The sequence below is a fragment of the Hemibagrus wyckioides genome, linkage group LG07, assembly GCF_019097595.1.
Source record: "Hemibagrus wyckioides isolate EC202008001 linkage group LG07, SWU_Hwy_1.0, whole genome shotgun sequence".
In the NCBI taxonomy this organism is placed as follows: domain Eukaryota; kingdom Metazoa; phylum Chordata; class Actinopteri; order Siluriformes; family Bagridae; genus Hemibagrus; species Hemibagrus wyckioides.
Genome location: NC_080716.1, coordinates 19,903,777 through 19,923,197, shown reverse-complemented (window position 1 = coordinate 19,923,197; position 19,421 = coordinate 19,903,777). Strand labels below are relative to the sequence as shown.

The 19,421-nt window shown below is 41.8% G+C and overlaps 1 protein-coding gene across 4 annotated transcripts in view; it reads left to right on the top strand.

The window, feature by feature from the left end:
- Window positions 1-19,421, top strand: part of kdm6ba (lysine (K)-specific demethylase 6B, a) — an 82,729-nt gene that overhangs the window by 21,595 nt on the left and 41,713 nt on the right. For 2 of the 4 annotated variants that reach the window (XM_058395784.1, XM_058395785.1), the window contains one exon: window positions 18,095-18,142. The gene's annotated coding sequence lies outside the window, so the exon portion shown is untranslated. Of the gene's footprint in view, window positions 1-18,094; window positions 18,147-19,421 lie in introns of all 4 variants that reach the window. The other 2 variants (XM_058395780.1, XM_058395782.1) reach the window with 1 other exon arrangement.

Genomic DNA, 19,421 nt, shown 5'->3' with positions numbered 1-19,421 from the left:
TCTTTCGTCTGTCTGGGTGTTTGTGTGTCTCTGCTGTCTGGCACTTTCAGCAAAATCGAGAATTGTTTCAAGGAGGATAAATTACAAAAGGCAGTCTGTGTGCGTTAACTCGCCTTCATCATTCTGTTCTCACATTCCCTTACTCTCTCAGTATACAGTGCTCTCTCTCTCTCTCTCTCTCACTTCATTGCGTCTGCGTCTCTTTGCTGTGTGTCTGGCTCTTTGTTTAAGTGTAGCTGTTGCTTAGGTGTGTGTAGGTAGAGCATCTTCCCTCCCTCACTGGTATTCTATCCTTCTTGTTTGTTGGCTATAGGAGGTGTCTTTAAGTGTAATTATATGCAGTGTATTTTCTGGCTGTATGATGGTGCGTGTCTTTGTTCAGGCGTTCCTTGTTGTGACTGATTAAGAAGGAATTTTTTCATTATGAGTTTTTTTTTAAAAAATGGTAGCATCGGCATATTTTATATTGAATATATCTGTATCCATATTTCTAATAAACCTGCTGTGTTTTCACAGAAAGCAGTTTTATTCACTTGAAGGTGCTAGTGCGGTTTGTGTATAATTCTTGGGTAACACCTCAGCTAGTTTCTCTTAAACACTCACTTCCTGTTCAGGCATGATCAGGGCTTTAATCTCGGGTGTATGTGGTGTTTTAGACAGGAGATTTGATCATTCTGTACCGAAGAAGCACGAGAACTGACATCCGACAGCTTAATCTCACCAGTGAAGGATTTAACGATGGAATTATTGGTTGTTTTACAAAACTGTACCCGGGAATGTATTCCTGCTGACTTGGTACCCTCGAATGTGTTTGCATATCTATTGAAAAGCAATTTTTATCTACCTTGTTTTTGTCCTGTCTTTTTTCCTAAATCCTGCACATCAGCATTGGGTGGGTTTAAGTGATGACATAAAATTTTTCACACTTGTCTTATCATAGAGGCTTTGAAAGATGCCCACTGTACTTAATCTCTTCCTTAGCATATCTTGTTACTCCTGCTCGTTGCTTAGCTAGGATCTTTCCATACTGGATATCATACTGGATACTGATGACCTGCTGAGAAGATCCTCTGTTGCCTCTTGGACAGCTGTAGTTTAAATTAGAAAGATGTGGTGTTGACATGTCTGTTTACCTCTGGCTCAGTGGGAAGGATTGTGCCAAAAGCACAAATGAGCTTGAATGCCTTTAGCGACTGCAGTAAGCAAAGTTAAAAATAATTGAGTGTGTTACTACACCTGTCAGCTGCTACTCTGTTGGTGTGGTATAGTGATGGAACAGTGCGCCTGTCGGTTAGACCCAAACACTCGAAAACACAGAGTGGCGGATGAGCGTGTGGTTTAAGAGACACTAGACTCATTATAAAATGTGATGAAGGTTTTTTTGCTTTTAGTTTTCTTCCTTCCTGTCTAACTGTGTACTGGAATGTGCAACATTACAGAAATGCAGTTTGGCTCAGTATGAATCTGCATAGAGGATCTTAGCCCATTAGGTATTTTGCAACAAAGCAGGATCCAATTAAATATAAATTCTTGCAATATCTTTCTAAGAAATTATAGAGTGAGCAAAATGTATTCAGTAACCCCAATCATAGACAATGATTTAACCATGAAAGGCTTTTTTGGGCTGCTGGGAATATGTCAGAGAACCTGACAGACATTACAAATCATTCATTCAGTCATTTTCTGGAACCACTTTATCAAGGTGGATCCATAATGCCAGAAATGTTGAGCACAAAGTATCCACAAAGCTCTGGGACCCTGGAGCTCTGAGGTAGCAACACTACACGCTGCAGCACCTTCTCTTGAGATTACAAATGTAGGACAAAATCTCATGTTGCTGTATTAATACGACCTTCAAGCCTCTGAGTCTTTCTAAAATGTGCTTCTCTCTCACACAAGCAGGTGCATTTTCACATTTTTAGCTACTACACGCAAAACTGTATTTTTTACATGTCTCATGACACCCAGCACACAGAAAACCTTTTCCACCAACACAGTTCCGCTGCAGCAGACAAACCAGTGCTGGTTGAACGAACTAGCAGACCTTTTACCAGCAGCCCGTGTCTCTGCTATTTTGAGACCTGAACTATTGTGTAATCAGACCTAGCTGTTACTGTTATTAGCTGTTCCTAATACTTGGCATAAAAATAACAACTATAGCAGATTATATACTTTGTTTAATAATAAGGTTTCATTCCTGGCTTTACATTTTATGCTCCAGTCCTTCAGCATAATAAAAGCTACAGAAAACAACAAAATATATTCATGTTTTTTATTGATTTTTATAGCTTTATTGCATGACTAGGGCCTCCCATCTGATTAGTTGCAATAACCAGCAACACATTTGTGTGTGTGTGTGTTTTTTTCAGCAGACCACTGATTCACTGTTACGATACTAAATTTGTTTTTTTCCAGCAGTAATTTTCAAAACTCTCTGTTCTTAATTATGAGTGTTCAAGTTCCTGCCACGGTGACAAAATTACTCCTATCTCTCAAGATCTAGTGTCACAGGTTCCTTAATCAGTGTAATGTGTCTGATTGTATTGACTGGTGGTTTGAAAGTAGGCACCGGTTCCAGCAGTGTGTCTGTGGAAAAGAAGAAAGAGATCTCTCTCTCTCTCTCTCTCTCTCTCTCTCTGTCTCTCTCTCTCTCTGTCTCTCCCTTTTCCTCTGTCTGTCTGTGTTGGTGTCTGGAAGTGAGGGCTACATTACTGCCTCTGTCTGGAGCCTGCAGTAACCCAACACCTGACAGAGACAGACAGCAAGAGAAAGAGAGGGTGGGAGTAAATAAAGAGAGGATGGGGGGAATGGGGTCATTTGCTCTTTTTGGCTAGTCTACTCAATACAGGGGTCACTCGAGAGTGCACAAAGCATGAGTCCACACACAAACACACATACACATACTCATAAACACTTATTTGGCTTCTATTCCCTTTACTGCAATATACAGAGTGGTGATGTAATCCTCAGCAAGAGTATACAGAGTAATGCCAGTGCTTTCCTGGCAATGTTGCCTATAGAGTTATGGCTTATTGAATTGTCAAGGCAACATAAAAATGGAAAAAGAAACGCCAGCCCCCTTCTTTTTTTTTTCTTCAGGCACTGAGAAAGAAGAAGAGGCAGAGAAATAACAAAAAGCACTTTATTATGAGATTAAGATATGTAGTACTGTGAAATGAAATTTGTCAGTCGATTAAACATTCAATCCTTCATCCCGTCATCACTGTAGATTTGGATAATAATGCTGCTCTTAATGTGCTCTTCTTCTTCTTTTTTTAAAGTCCAACAAATCTAAGTGGATTTAAAATGGAGCAGACATCTTTACCATCCATAAAGTTATATCACATTAGCTCAGATGGTGAATCATACTAATATCAATTAATTGGTATCTATGAGGTAACAGGCATCCATGCTAGCATTTATATGAGTTGTGTGCGCATACATAGGCAGTATTGAATTCTGTATAGTGGGCTATAATTCATAAATGTGTCTATTCCACGTACATATTCAAAGCCATCAGGCTATCCCTTTAACCTTGTAGTCATTAAGACGTCCATCCAAAACAACAAAAAATTTCCTGTCTTGTTCTGGGACTAGCCACAGCCAGGAGTTCATGGTTTCATTAGCTGCCGATCTGTTAATCTCACTAGCACTGATCTTTTATGCTGAACAGTGCTGACAGTGCAACTGAGCAATCGCAGGCTTTCAGTAGGAGCTCAGTAATGGATTTAAACAAAACTGCTAATAAAAAGAACTCATTTTCAATCCGTGTTTTATTTGGTCGGATACTGCTGGCTGTATGTGTACGTTGCAGACAGCCAGTCAGATTTACAGCTGTCAAGATTCTGAAGCTTGTGACCAGAGAAGTGTATAATAAGTGTTGAAAGCTACAGACAGAGTGTCTGAGGCTGAAAATGGCAATCTGCCAGTAAAGAGCACATCTGATCAGATACCAGTTTGGTCTGATTCAAACATTTTTACAAAGATTACATGCTCCATAAGAATGCTGAAGTTGATTAGTATACCCTTTCTGTGTGTGTGTGTGTGTGTGTGAGCGAGAGTTCAGAATTGTAATCAGACACAGTGTGCGGATGTGTATGAAGACCAGAGCAGTAGTTCAGTATATTATGTCCGTTTTCAGGCGCCACGGCTGTGTGTCTGTGTGCATGCACATATCTAAGCCTAACTGACATGAGCTTAGTATTGTATTATGCTAGGGTTTGAGGGTAGTGCATGCGTTTGTTCGTGTGTGTGTGTGTGTGTGTGTGTGTGTGTGTGTGTGTGTGTGTGTGTGTGGCCCGAGGCCTGGTGATCCCCTTTTCAGCCAGGGGATTTCTTGAGCACTCAGCCCCTGCGTGTGGCCTGGCTCATCTCCAGAGGCGCAGGCTGCCCTGCCTGTGCCACACACAGCTCCCTGGAGGCCCAGCGTAGACAAAGCTGGGCTCCATCCAGCTCACTCGCTCACTTACCTCCTCCCTCCACCCAGCTGGCACTCTCCTTCTCTCTCACTATCTCTGATAGCATTTTCCTTTGATGTCCACTATCTCCAGCTGACACACACACCCTCCCGCTCTTGTTCCTTGGGAATGCTCACACACAGGCACACTTCATTGCAGCTGTGGTGGCCACTGTGTGGCACTGTATTTAGTGTGTGTGTCGTTGTGTGTGGCCTCATATCAAACTGCTGCATATTTGGGTTAATAAATTTTCTCGCTTTTACTGTACGCCAGCCAGATTGGTAAAAGTGTCCAGCCTCCACCACCCACGGTGTGCCGTGTAGAGCGAGAGGTCCCTGGGTGGCAACGGAGATGGGTGGTCCATACATAGGGTTTTAATTAGGTTACACCAGCAGCTCTAATGAGTCTAAACCACTAAAGTCACACACATACAAGACACACATGTGCACATGCACAATAATGCTGTATGCATCTGCTAACCTATTTCCACTAAGTGCTCCTAAGTTTGTTGTAGCTGTAGTGTGTGAATGCATCCAGGGTCATTTTCCATGGTAACATTCAGTTGATTTTAATGATTGATCCAAGCACTTTGCTAACAATAAGTGCATTTATCACATTTGGATGATGCTTTTATCCGAAGCGGCTTACAATTGAGACCGAATACGAATGAGCAGTTGAGTGTTAAGGGCCTCACTCCAGGGCCGCGATGCTACGATTCACCTTTCAATCAGTAGTACAATATCTTAACCACTGAGCAACCACTTCTCTTTTGAGTGCATAGAATACCTTTGTATAAGTATCACACAACCGGTACAACCAAGGAAGACATGCTTCATCCAAGACACGTGAAGATAGCCAGCCTCAACTTTTCCAGCTGTTGCTCATGCAGCATCAGAGGGCAGAATACAGTGCTTGGAGAAAGGTATTATCCGCCCTTTTTCTGTACACCTGAGCTCACAGACGCCCCTGATTGGCTAATATCGCAGTGATTAACAGATGAGAGAGAGTATGCAAACTCTCCCATCCAGAAAGCATGGCCAATAAATGTTGGCTAATATTTGGTCGGCCTAAATGTTAGTATTTATTGCCTAAGTTTGGCTGGTGTCTTGGGATACATCAAATGTAGATCCTATCACAAGTATAATTGCTGTAGTAGTGCAGCTGCATACTACTGCTCAGAAGCTTGCTTAAGCGCAGATACTGCCAGGCTGTCACTGTTGGGCCCTTGAGCAAGGTCATTAAATTTCCACTGCTCAGCTCGGTTGTAAGTCGCTTTGGATAAAAGCTTCTGTCAAATGAATAAAATATAAAACGTTAAAAAAAAGCCTTGGTAGTATGTAATCCTGTAGGAGTTCAACCTTGACAGTTTAAGGTCTATATTTAAGCTCCGATATCGTCTTCTCTATAGCTGAGCAGAACAAAAATAACCGAGGGAATGGTGGAAAGAAAGAAATTAATTATACGCTGTGGTTCATGGGAATGTTTTAATTAAAAGTGCACATCAAAACAGCATTATATATTAATTATATTAATTCCCTTATTCAATTATGTTATCATTTCTATAGTAACAGCTTGTATAGGGACTTGTATGGTGGACGTTCCACTAAAACTGACTAAAAATTGCGTGTAATTGTCATTATGGTTTTCTGAATGATTTCTGTTTATTTTGTTTATGGATCAAGTCGCCATTGTCAGTGCTTCGTAACAGTGAGTTGTAAAGCCGTAAGTCCTCTGACATGGGAATGTCTTCAGGCTAGAGGGCTTTGCGGTTTCTTTGTGAAATGGCAAGCACGAGAGAGCGAGAGACGGACTAAAAGGAAGGTGTGAATGAACAGCTGTTTGTAGGAGGAAAATTGGAACTTGCTTTGTGAATGCTCCACAATGTTAATCTATGACTGAATAAAATGTATGACTTGCTGCTCTGTAATCAAGAAACATTTCTGAGGTTCCACACCACCCCATCATTGATTGTTTTCCTATAACAGCATGTTTTATTGCCTAAATCAGCTATAATCCTGGTGTATGGTAGCACAGAATATTGTGGCTGATTGCTTTATTGGGAATTTTGGTACCTTTACAATGAAACATGTCTCATTTTTACTATCAAGATCTTTCACAAGCAGCAGCCATAACATTACTGTTAGCATTGCTGGTTGTTGACAGCAATAAAGTGAGAGAGTTTAAGAAAGAGGAAGATGTAAACAAACACATGGCATAAATGTGATTTATTTTATTATTTTTTTTAAAGATCTAACTTTGAATATTAACCGGTTTCACTTCCTTCATTTTTAGATGCCATTTGCTTGCCCATATTGCGGGTTATTGTTATCCTGTTATCCTGGCAACTATATATAGAAAATATACGAGAGACCGCACTAATTAATGTTTGGGGGGGAAACACGTGCCAGTAGTTCATAAGACTTTTAGAAACCACGTGACAACCGAGTCCAGACATCCAGACAGACCCCTGCCCCCGCATGCAACATCCAGTGTGCATGGCTGCACCTCAACACCACAGCAGACAATAGCAGCTGTTCCTGCAGACAGCACTATGCAAAAGTTTCTTAAAAATACGACAGTAATAGAGCCGAGTTCTTTATGAAAACAGATTGATGTGTTACAGTGTGTGAGCAAGAGAAACAGTATATGAAGATGCCATATATATATATATATATATATATATATATATATATATATATATATATATATATATATATATATACGTGTGTGTAGGAGGAACTACAAAGAACATTAAGCTCTCAGCCGAGCGATAAGTGTGTGTGTGTGTGTGACATCCTACACCATTCTGTTGCTGTCCCTTTTTTCTGTAGTTTAAGTTTCAATTTCATTTTCTAGGTACTTCATTAGCATAACAAAACCAGTCTATTTGAGTTGCCAGTGTGTGGTGTGAAAAGTGTTTAAACGTCAAAGGATAATAAAGCAAGACATTTTAAATACAGTTTCAATTAATTCATTTTAACAGGCTTTATTGGCAAGAGATCAAAAGGTGCACTCGAATTACCGAAATCACGGGTTACAAGGTGTCTGAACGTGAAAAGAAAATAATAAAGTTGTTAAAAGCACATTAGCGTGTTTAACAATGTAAAAACAGTTTAAGAAAGACAATATAATAATCTCTCTGACTCTACAGAACATTCTGCAGTGGAGTGGATCAGACACCATGACGCCATCAACAGCCATAGGTGTATATAGCAGGAGGAGTTTAAAGCCCTCTCAGCCAATAGGATGCAGGATAGAGCTGGAGATGTGTGTTTGATTTTAGGTGTGTGCTTTGAATTATTCACTTCCTTCCTTCCTTGATCCTTCATCATCTCTCCTTCATCATCACACACATCCACTTGAAAGTGAGGTTTGTGTGTGTGTGTGTGTTTACAGAAGAGAACGCATATTTGGCCTTGAGTATCATCTTGGTCTGAAATAGCTGCCGGTGAAATACTATTTCAGTCTTATGGCATGCAATAAAAATATCTAAAAATAGTTTCATACGTATCAGAGTATTAAAAGCATGCTGCAATACTGTACAAGCTCTGTGTCCTTTCAGGGTGTTAGATATGAACCAAGATGTGTGTTAGGGAGCTTGAGCTCTAATGCACATTCATAAACAGCTGTAAATATACACACTCAAACATAAACTGTGTACATGGTAAGAAAAAGCCTCTGCTGTGGGAGCGGGAGGTTTTGGACACAATCATGCGCTTTAGCAGAGACGGAGCAGCTGCATGTGGTTTGTGTTTGTATATATCTCAGAGACTGCTTACTCTCTCACTCCTCTTTCTTTCTGTCATTATTGTCTTATCGGGTGACCCCACACCCACAAGTTAACAAAACAATTGACCATAAAAGCCCTACACACACACACACACACAAAATGCTATATTTCTCTTCCACATATAGTAACTCTTTGTGTCTTTGTTAAGAGATTCCAGATGCTTGCACATACACGTGCCCGTCCACTTCTCTGTGTGTATTTAAACCTTTAGTGGATTCAGATGTATGTATGTGTGTGTGTGTGTGTGTGTGTGTATGTGTGTGAGAGAGAGAGGGTTGCTGCTGGCTGACTCAGCTGATTAAGAGTATTTAATAGGGTCTGTGGGTCAATTCCAGATCCGGCAGCATTCAGACTCTACATTGAGCTGTGTTGATGCGAATAGGAGTGTGTGTGTGCATGTGTTTGTTACAGGAATGTATCCACTACTTTGTTTACCATCAATGCTGCTTGAATATTAATGGTCCAAATGCTTTCAGTGCTCTTTTAGTACAGAAAGAGAAGCCTGTGTCGTGTTATCATCAGGAGACACAAGAAAGACACAATATACAACATGCAAATCTCATAATATTAAATTGAAACGTTCTCACGCACCTGTTGGGTGTGTTCAGGGCATTTCATAGGGCAATAGTAGTAGAGATGTTTAACTGAGTGTATGCAGCAGCACAACACAAGAAACACACCATCATGGCCCATAATTAAGTAACTAATTCAAAATATTGTAGCATTAAAAGGGATTTTGTGTCTTAAAACATTTGCGCTAAAATGAATCACTATGCATTGTGGCATTTTAGTGCAACATTATTGTACATTGGTTGTACAGTATGGGTAATGTGGCTGAGAAGTGCAAAAAATCTAAAAAAAACAAAACAAATACAACGACAATTTAGACAAATCGGAAAAGGTAGGTATCGTTTGCGAATGGAATTCTTACTGCTGATTGGAAGAGACGTCTGTTACTCAAGATATACAGGAAGTACAGCTGGCTGTAGCAGTAGCAAGCTGAATCGTGTGTGTGTGTGTGTGTGTATGAACACAGCTCTGCTCTTATAGCGTTCCTCAAAGTAGGGTATTTAAACCTGCACTATCCAAAATAATAACACTAATAAAGTTAGATACACAATTTCCTACTTCTTGTATTGCTTGAGTGACAGATGTCTCGTCCAATCAGCGGTAAGAATTCCATTCGCAAACTACACCTACCTTTTCTGCCTAATGAGTGCTCATTTTCTATTTTAGCCTTAATCATCACCTCTAAACACACACAGAAACACAGCCTCTCCACATGCTTGCTCCAGGGTCGGAGGGTAAAGGCCAAACATTAGAGAGAAGCGGCTAAGACATGAAAAGCCCAGCTACTGCTAAGGTCAAAAAGGTCGTCCCATCCTGTCACGCTTCAGCACGTGCCTGAGCAGGTGTCCTGGCAACCAGGTCTAAAGTGTTTGCAGAGTAAATATGTAACCAATACACATACACACTGATATTTGGGATCATTCCCAAGTAGAAATGGAGAATTTCTCAGAGAACTTATCCCCAACCACAATGATTAGATAACATTAGATATTACAGGCACAACATGGTTATTGTAGGCACTTTCCCCTCGATGCTGTTTGAGTGGAGAATGCTTAAATAGGCTTTTTGGCTAGCATAACTTAGTGTTCCTAAGTTACAGACTGTTCCATTGGAAAGAGAGCATTAGGACAGCTGGACACATTGGACGAAGCATTGACATGTGCTTAGTAAAGAAAGTAGTCATATCAATCTGTTCACCAGATGAGACTATCATGAAACTTCAAAACAGTGAAAAGCAGGCAGACGTAAAAGCTCAGACTTTTACAAACATGACTTTAAAATTTTTACTGAGAATCATTGTGTTGGTTAAATGACTTTCTCACAAAGGGAGTGGTTACACATTAGGCACACATGCACACTCACTTTACAGGTGTGAACACAAAAGGAATGGAGAAGGTGTGCATATTAGTTAAGCAGATGATCAACACATATGTCACTGAGTGCAGTAAATCATTTGCTAGTAACTGAGCACAATACACAAATGCAGAAATGTACGGTATTCAAATACTTTCATACACTCATTACATTTGGCAGACGCCCATATCCAGAGCAACCTTTTCTCATTTTATACAATTGAGGGTTAACGGCCATGCTCAAGGGCACAGCACAGCGTACCTAGGATTCGAACTCTCAACCTTCTGAGCAGTAGTCCGACGCCTTAACTACTAGGCTACCACATTCCCCATACACTTTGTCTCTCACAGCTCTGTGTACATCTTCCACTGCAGGCATGCCTTAAGAGAGCCAAACACACGGATTGATGGCTTATTACCACTAGACAGTCAAATGGTTTGCAAAAAGTGTTGTAATGATTTGCCATTAAAGAACGTAAACATTTAAAAAAGAGCAAGACAGATAAAGTATAAAACTGTTCAAGCGAGTAGATGACAGCACAGCTGCAGTACGTTCATTCATCTTCAGTAATGTCTTGGTCAGTGTCACAGTGGATCTGGAGCCTATCCCGGGAACACTGGCTGTGAGGTGGAGAAGTATCTGTAATGGGGATCGGTCCATAGCAGGACACCTCCTAGGGGAAATTTAGGATAGTCTGTCCATCTACCGGAATGTTTTTTGGAAGTGGGAGGAAACCAGAGTACCGATCCTATCTCAAGATGGAACCCTGGAGTTGCGAGGTGCCAATACTACCCACCGTGCAATACAGGTGGCTAGTAATCTTTATTCACAAGCAGTCAGCTGATTGGGCCCTTAAGAAGTCACTTGCATCACCATAGCAACTAACGCAAAACCGTGGCACAAAAGAAGTCTGTAAGAAATGTGTTGCATTGTTATTATAATAACACTACTGCCAGGTTTAAATCTGAGAAAATATAGAATTGTTAAAGCTTTAAAATGATGATTGGAGGGGAAAAATGTATATAATAATATTATCATTATATGGTTATATGTAATGTTATAATTATATTATCATATACATGGTCATGACTGATGGGTTCATGGTGTTACAGCACGCATGTGACACAGATCTGCATCAGATTTGACATGGAACGTGAACAAAAAATATGAGGAATTTACTTTTCCTTTACTGTTCCTGGAGTTTCTAACTATTTTGGCCTTGCTCCCACTTTCTCAACTGAGACGTTGTCTGGAATGTCAAGCCAGAGTCAGATGTCAGATCTATATGTTCAGCAGTTTCAAAGTATCAAGCAGGCTTTTGGACCTGATTTTTTTTTCTAACCTCTTTGATGTAAGAGCCTCACACACACACACACACACACACACACATTGATCCAGTGCACTCAGACATTAAAGCGTTCAGAGGATGCAGAAGGTTTTTCTCTGATTAAGTGTGTTAGTGTGGATTGGTGGGAATAACCTGGAGAGAGAGTGATGTGGAGAAAGAGCAGGCATGATAGAATAGAACCGAACAGATTAGACAGAAAGACAGACAGAATTGTAAACATGAATGTATGTGTATGTGATCTTGTTGTGTGTGTCCACTTTGTGCCTGTAGCTGTGACAGTTTTATCATGTTGGGAGCAGAAATGGCAAGGCTAAAAATATCCCATAAACCCGTTCACCCCCAACCCCGCCCTGTGCACCGGATAAACTCTCCAGCTCTGCTGTGGATTGCTCCACCCTCTCGTTAAATGCAAGCTGTTTCTGCTGCACATTCCACATGGCGGAGCAAACCATTGTGCAGCCAAAATGGGGGTGAGAGCTTTACTTTCAGCCCCCAAGCAAATTAGACTCATTTCTAAACAAAACTTCTGGCATGGTGGAAATCAAACTATAGTGTATATGATTTCCATGTTTGTGTATGTGTATGTATGTGTGTGAGTGTGTGTGTACATGTGCATGCTTCTACACAATCATGCAAGTGTGTGTGTGAGCATGAGTGTGTTTGGCCAGCTGTGCAGCATGCATGTGTACATTCTCCAGGCTAAGCAGAGAGGGGGTGGGGGTGGGGGGTTGAAAAACAGCAGCCAAATTCCTCTCCCTCCATGAACACATACAGAGCTCCAGTACCCACACTGTGCAACACATCACCACAACAACTCTGACACTGTGTGTGTGTGTGTGTGTGTGTGTGTGTGTGTGTTATAGACAGAGTGAGATCAAGAGGGAGTAAAAGGGAGAGATCCGGTTTGTAGAGGTTATGTTAATTGAAGCAACATACAGCCATGGTGATGTAATTATGGCATAATTTCACCCTACTCTGTCCCGTTAGTCTAAACAGGAAGTGGTGTGGCTTTTCACCTCTTGAGTAGGGTCACTCATTCTACACAGACACACATATTCATATTTCCTGTTCTGTAGTAGGCAGTGATCTGTGCATGTGTGTGTGTGTGTGCGCGCGTGTTTTTCGTATATAATCCACAAATATATATATATATATATATATATATATATATATATATATATATATATATATATATATATATATATATATATATATATATATATACATACATACATACATACATACATACATACATACAGGGGTTGGAACTGAAACGCCTGGTTTTAGACCATAATAATTCATTAGTATGGTGTAGGGCCTCCTTTTGCAGCCAATACAGCATCAATTTGTCTTGGGAATGACAGATACAAGTCCTGCACAGTGGCCAGAGGGATTTTGAGCCATTCTTCTTGCAGAATAGTGGCCAGGTCACTACGTGATGCTTGTGGAGGAAAACGTTTCCTGACTCGCTCCTCCAAAACACCCCAAAGTGGCTCAATAATATTTAGATCTGGTGACTGTGCAGGCCATGGGAGATGTTCAACTTCACTTTCATGTTCATCAAACCACTCTGTCACCAGTCTTGCTGTGTGTATTGGTGCATTATCGTCCTGATACACGGCACTGCCGTCAATATACAATGTACACATTGGGTGTACATGGTCCTCCAGAATGGTTCGGTAGTCCTTGGGACGCGCCCATCTAGCACAAGTATTGGGCCTAGGGAATGCCATGATATTGCAGCCCAAACCATCACTGATCCACCCCCATGCTTCACTCTGGGCATGCAACAGTCTGGGTGGTATGCTTCTTTGGGGCTTCTCCACACCGTAACTCTCCTGGATGTGGGAAAGACAGTGAAGGTGGACTCATCAGAGAACAATACATGTTTCACATTGTCCACAGCCCAAGATTTTCGCTGCTGGCACCATTGAAACCGACGTTTGGCATTGGCATGAGTAACCAAAGGTTTGGCTATAGCAGCCCGGCCATGTACATTGACCTTGTGGAGCTCCCGACGAACAGTTTTGGTGGAAACAGGAGAGTTGAGGTACACATTTAATTCTGCAGTGAGTTGGGCAGCTGTGGTTTTAGGTTTTTTGGATACAATCCGGGTTAGCACCCGGACATCCCTTTCAGACAGCTTCCTCTTGCGTCCACAGTTACTCCTGTTGGATGTGGTTCGTCCTTCTTGGTGGTATGCTGACATTACCCTGGATACCATGGCTCTTGATACATCACAAAGACTTGCTGTCTTAGTCACAGATGCGCCAGCGAGACGTGCACCAACAATTTGTCCTCTTTTGAACTCTGATATGTCACCCATAATGTTGTGTGCATTGCAATATTTTAAGCAAAACTGTGCTATTACTCTGCTAATTAAACCTTCACACTCTGCTCTTATTGGTGGAATGTGCAATCAATGAAGATTGGCCACCAGGCTGGTCAAATTTAGCCATGAAACCAACCCCTGTATATACACTATATTGCCAAAAGTATTCGCTCACCTGCCTTGACTCGCATATGAACTTAAGTGACATCCCATTCCTAATCCATAGGGTTCAATATGACGTCGGTCCACCCTTTGCAGCTATAACAGCTTCAACTCTTCTGGGAAGGCTGTCCACAAGGTTTAGGAGTGTGTTTATGGGAATTTTTGACCATTCTTCCAGAAGCGCATTTGTGAGGTCACACACTGATGTTGGACGAGAAGGCCTGGCTCTCAGTCTCCGCTCTAATTCATCCCAAAGGTGTTCTGTCGGGTTGAGGTCAGGACTCTGTGCAGGCCAGTCAAGTTCATCCACACCAGACTCTGTCATCCATGTCTTTATGGACCTTGCTTTGTGCACTGGTGCACAGTCATGTTGGAAGAGGAAGGGGCCAGCTCCAAACTGTTCCCACAAAGTTGGGAGCATGGAATTGTCCAAAATGTCTTGGTATGCTGAAGCATTCAGAGTTCCTTTCACTGGAACTAAGGGGCCAAGCCCAGCTCCTGAAAAACAACCCCACACCATAATCCCCCCTCCACCAAACTTTACACTTGGCACAATGCAGTCAGACAAGTACCATTCTCCTGGCAACCGCTAAACCCAGACTCGTCCATCAGATTGCCAGATGGAGAAGCGCGATTCGTCACTCCAGAGAACGTGTCTCCACTGCTCTAGAGTCCAGTGGCGGCGTGCTTTACACCACTGCATCCGACGCTTTGCATTGCACTTGGTGATGTATGGCTTGGATGCAGCTGCTCGGCCATGGAAACCCATTCCATGAAGCTCTCTGCGCACTGTTCTTGAGCTAATCTGAAGGCCACATGAAGTTTGGAGGTCTGTAGCGATTGACTCTGCAGAAAGTTGGCGACCTCTTCACACTATGCGCCTCAGCATCCGCTGACCCCGCTCCGTCAGTTTACGTGGCCTACCACTTCATGGCTGAGTTGCTGTCGTTCCCAAACACTTCCACGTTCTTATAATACAGCTGACAGTTGACTGTGGAATATTTAGGAGCGAGGAAATTTCACGACTGGATTTGTTGCACAGGTGGTATCCTATCACAGTTCCACACTGGAATTCACTGAGCTCCTGAGAGCGACCCATTCTTTCACAAATGTTTGTAAAAACAGTCTGCATGCCTAGGTGCTTGATTTTATACACCTGTGGCCATGGAAGTGATTGGAACACCTGATTCTGATTATTTGGATGGGTGAGCGAATACTTTTGGCAATACAGTGTATATATTTTAGTTTAGTGTTGGAGGTTTCATGGCTAAATTTGACCAGCCTGGTGGCCATATATATATATATATATATATATATATATATATATATATATATATATATATATATATATATATATAATATATTTGTAGAGACTAGACCAGTGTTGGGAGCACAAAGTTGTATAGGATGTTTTCTGGAGCTAAGAAACCCAAACACGACACAACAGTGCCCCAGTGCACGAAACAAGATCAATGCTGGAGTGGAGGAACTCACAAAGCCCTGACCTCAACCCCACTGGCCAACTCTTGGGCGAGTTGTAATGCTGACTGGACCCCAGATCTCTTTACCTGACAATAGTGCCTGATCTCATTACTGTTCATGTGGCTGAATGAACACAAATCTCTACAGCTAAACTCCAAAATCTAGTTGCAAGCCTTCCCAGAAGAGTAAAGGTTGTTATAACAGCAAAGAGGATGACAAATTCTGGACTGTGATGTTCAAAAAGTACAGATGGTCAGCTTTCTACAAGCTTTATAGGCTATAGAGTGTAAGTAATGTTGATTGGTCTAAAGAAATACTTGTATAGACACCATAACTCATTTAAAATGAAAGAAGCGCTACTTTGGCATGGTGATATGACATTACTTGTCAATTTATTTACTCTAATTTATTAACAAGAAGAAGAAAATAGCATCTACCTGGATGCTGTAACATAATGGGGGTTGCCATCTTGGATCATTTTTCCCCCTTACAGTGTGAAATCTTTTCGCCCTGTTGAACACAATCATTCAATTTGGTAAACACTTTATCCTGGCCTATCCTAGTTACACTGGATGAGACAGCAGTCCATCACAGTTTACCAGTTGTAAATTTCCCGTTGGGATCTATCTATCTATCTATCTATCTATCTATCTATCTATCTATCACACATGTATTCATTCATTCAAAATTTCCATACCTTAATAATGCCATTTGAACAAAGGACTAGACTAAGACATTAGACACATCTGGGCAGATTAAGTACAATTAAAGTAAGTTATATGCTGTAATTGATTTTAATTCATACGTACACTACTCACAAAAAGTTAAGGATATTTGGCTTTTGGGTGAAATTTATGGAAAATGTAAAAAGTTCACGCTACAGTGATATTATATCATGAAAGTAGGGCATTTAAGTAGAAGCATGCAATGGTGATTTCCTCATCTCAAACAATTTATTGAAACAAAAGCCAACAATAGTGGTGGGTATACCACAACAAAAAATGTCATCAATTACAGCTTGACAACGACGTCATGCTGTTCACGAGTCGACATATTGTCTGCTGAGGCATGGCATTCCACTCTTCTTGAAGGGCGGCCGTCAGGTCATTGAGGTTCTGGGGTGCAGGGTTACAAGCCTCTACATGGCGACTCAGCTGATATAGGTCTGGAGAAAGTGCAGGCCACTCCATTTGAGGTACCCCAGCCTCCAGTAGCTGTTCCCTAATGATGCGACCTCGATGAGCTGGAGCACTGTCAGACATGAAGATGAAATTAGGCCTGTGTTGTTCATGCAGGGGCACAATGACTGGATTAATGATGTTATTCAGGTAGTATTGGCTTGTCAGTGTACCATTCACAAGATGTAGGGCAGTTCTGTATTGAGTAGACACACCTGCCCAGACTGTAACACCACCACAACAGTGGCTGATGCATAGCACTCTCCTTGACGTCTCCAACATCGTTGGCGGCCATCATTTCTGCTCAACATGAATCGACTTTCATCAGAAAACAGCACTGAGGCCCACTGGTCCCTTGTCCAGTGTAAATGCTCCCTGGCCCATGCAAGATGCCTGGTGGTGTGGTCAGGTACCCTTGCAGGTCATCTAGCACGCAGACCATGCTGATGTAAACGGTTTCGAATGGTCTGACGTGGCACTTGGGTGCCTCTCACCTCCCTTAAATGTGCCTGGAGTTGAGTGACATTCATCATCCGGTTCTGCAGGGCACTGTTCACAATGAAGCGGTCATCAACGTGGGATGTGGCCAAAGGACGTCCACTTCTATGCCTTTCTGTGATTCTTCCAGTCTCTGTGTATCTCTGCCGCAACCTGCTGATAACACTCTGTGACACTCTAAGCTCAGTGGCCACTTCCCTCTGAGAACATCCTGTTTGAAGCCTCGCAATGGTGAGGTACTGTTGATCAGTTGTTAGGTGTTGTCTTGGTCTCATGATATCAAAATGTGAACAGCATGATGAAGAGGACTGTTTAAATACCAATTCTAATTGAACCAGAAACTTTATTGGTCGATTCATGGATCAAACACCAGTTGTGAATTTTGCCGTTAAGCACCTTGTTAGAGAACAGCAAGTTACGCAAAAAGTACTGAAACACTGAACAGTTGGACATGTGCATTCAAAAGTGTAGAGAAGGTCAAATTAAGTTCACCTGTAAAGGTTATAGTGCATTTTAGGTGCATCCTGAAATTTCACCCGAAAGCCGAATATCCTTAACTTTTTGTGAGTAGTGTATATTGAATTGTGCTGACCTGTTGTGTTATATTTATCTGCATCTACTGATAAGATAATTATGTCTGAGCTAGATTATACTAGTGTGTGTGTGTGTGTGTGTGTGTGTGTATAAGTAAAGGTTTCAGGGCCTCTGGTTGTTTGCACACACTCTCAGCTGTAATCAGTAGGAGTATGATGCTCTCTCTCCTCCTTATGACTATGACTGACTATAGCCAACAACCACTCTGCACATAACCTTCACAAGCTGTGTGTGTGTGTGTCTGTGTGTGTGTATGTTTGGCTTTGTGGCTCTTTCTGGCTTGATGGTTTTCATGTGTTTGTTAACAGATTGTGTATCCTGTAATTGCAGGTCCAGGAAGAAGCCACTCCCAAACAGGAAGAAGACAACAGATCTCTAGTAGGTAAGAGGAGACCTGTGTGTGTGTGTGTGTGTTTTCTTTTGAGCATTTCAGTGCATTAATAGATTATCGATGCACTCACAACCAAGTTGGATGAATGTAATGGGCAGAGTGATACTTGATATAACACACGCGCACACACACACACACACACACACTTGTTTAGACACTATAGCTCTTCTTCTGCACAGAAAACAGATGGGTTGAGGTATCAGATTTTAATAAATGAGAAACTGCCAAGCTTACCCTCAACCGACACACACACACACACTCAACTATTTAATAATATTATCAGCTGTGTAGTTAGGAAGGTATTGGCAGTCACAGTGGGTGTGTGTGTGTGTGATGGTGGATTTTGGGGCAGTTCCACAGTAGTGTGCACTGAACAAACCATAGTAGATTTTCAAAATAATCCTTTTACAAATGATACCTTTAAATATCTACATTTTCCCTGTTGCTCAAAATGTTTTTGGTGTGAAACCTCGTGCTAGTGTGAGAATCTGCGGGTCTGGAAATAATAATACTAATCAGTGTAAACATCACTGGATATTGTGTAGAGATGATTCGAATTTGGTTGCAGCTCATGAAGCGGTTCTAAACGTGTTGTGATGGTTGTATGAGACGACGCTGTAACAGTGTGGATGTCACATGTGAGGAATTTGTGTTCAGCGCCGAGCCTCCACTGTGTGAAGCTAAGGGTTCTTTAAGAGACGAGTCTTTCCAGCATTAATTGCGCACAGCTGTAGCTCATTAAACATTAATTGCCAATTAATCAGAAGTGAGAAAAAGCAGGAGCGATGTGAGGTGAAGAGTGAGAGGAATTTATTTCCACTGCAGAAGAGGAAAGAGTGTGCTTCCTGTCCTTACGCCTCTACTTCCTTGCTGTATTTTTTATTTTTTTTCCCTTGGGCTTTTTCATCCCAGCCTATTTCTATAGCAGTACTCGCCCGGGTGGAGAAGGGAAATGTGTGGGTGTGGGTATGGGTGTGTGTGTGTGTGTGGGTGGGTGTATAGGTGGGTGTGGGTGTATGGGGGTGTGGGTGGGTGTGTGTGTGTGTGTGTGTGTTGGGTGTATGGGTGGGTGTGTGTGATGATCCCTTTTTTAGCTTATCCTTGGCTAAAATCTTTCCAGATCCTGTAGTGTGACAGCACCAAGCATCCTACACCCGCTGACACTCATTCCATCACACACTCTTGCACTCATTTGTGCACACACACACACACACACACTGTTCCACTTATCCTCCCCACGTTTTTTTGTTCATAATGCCAGTACTT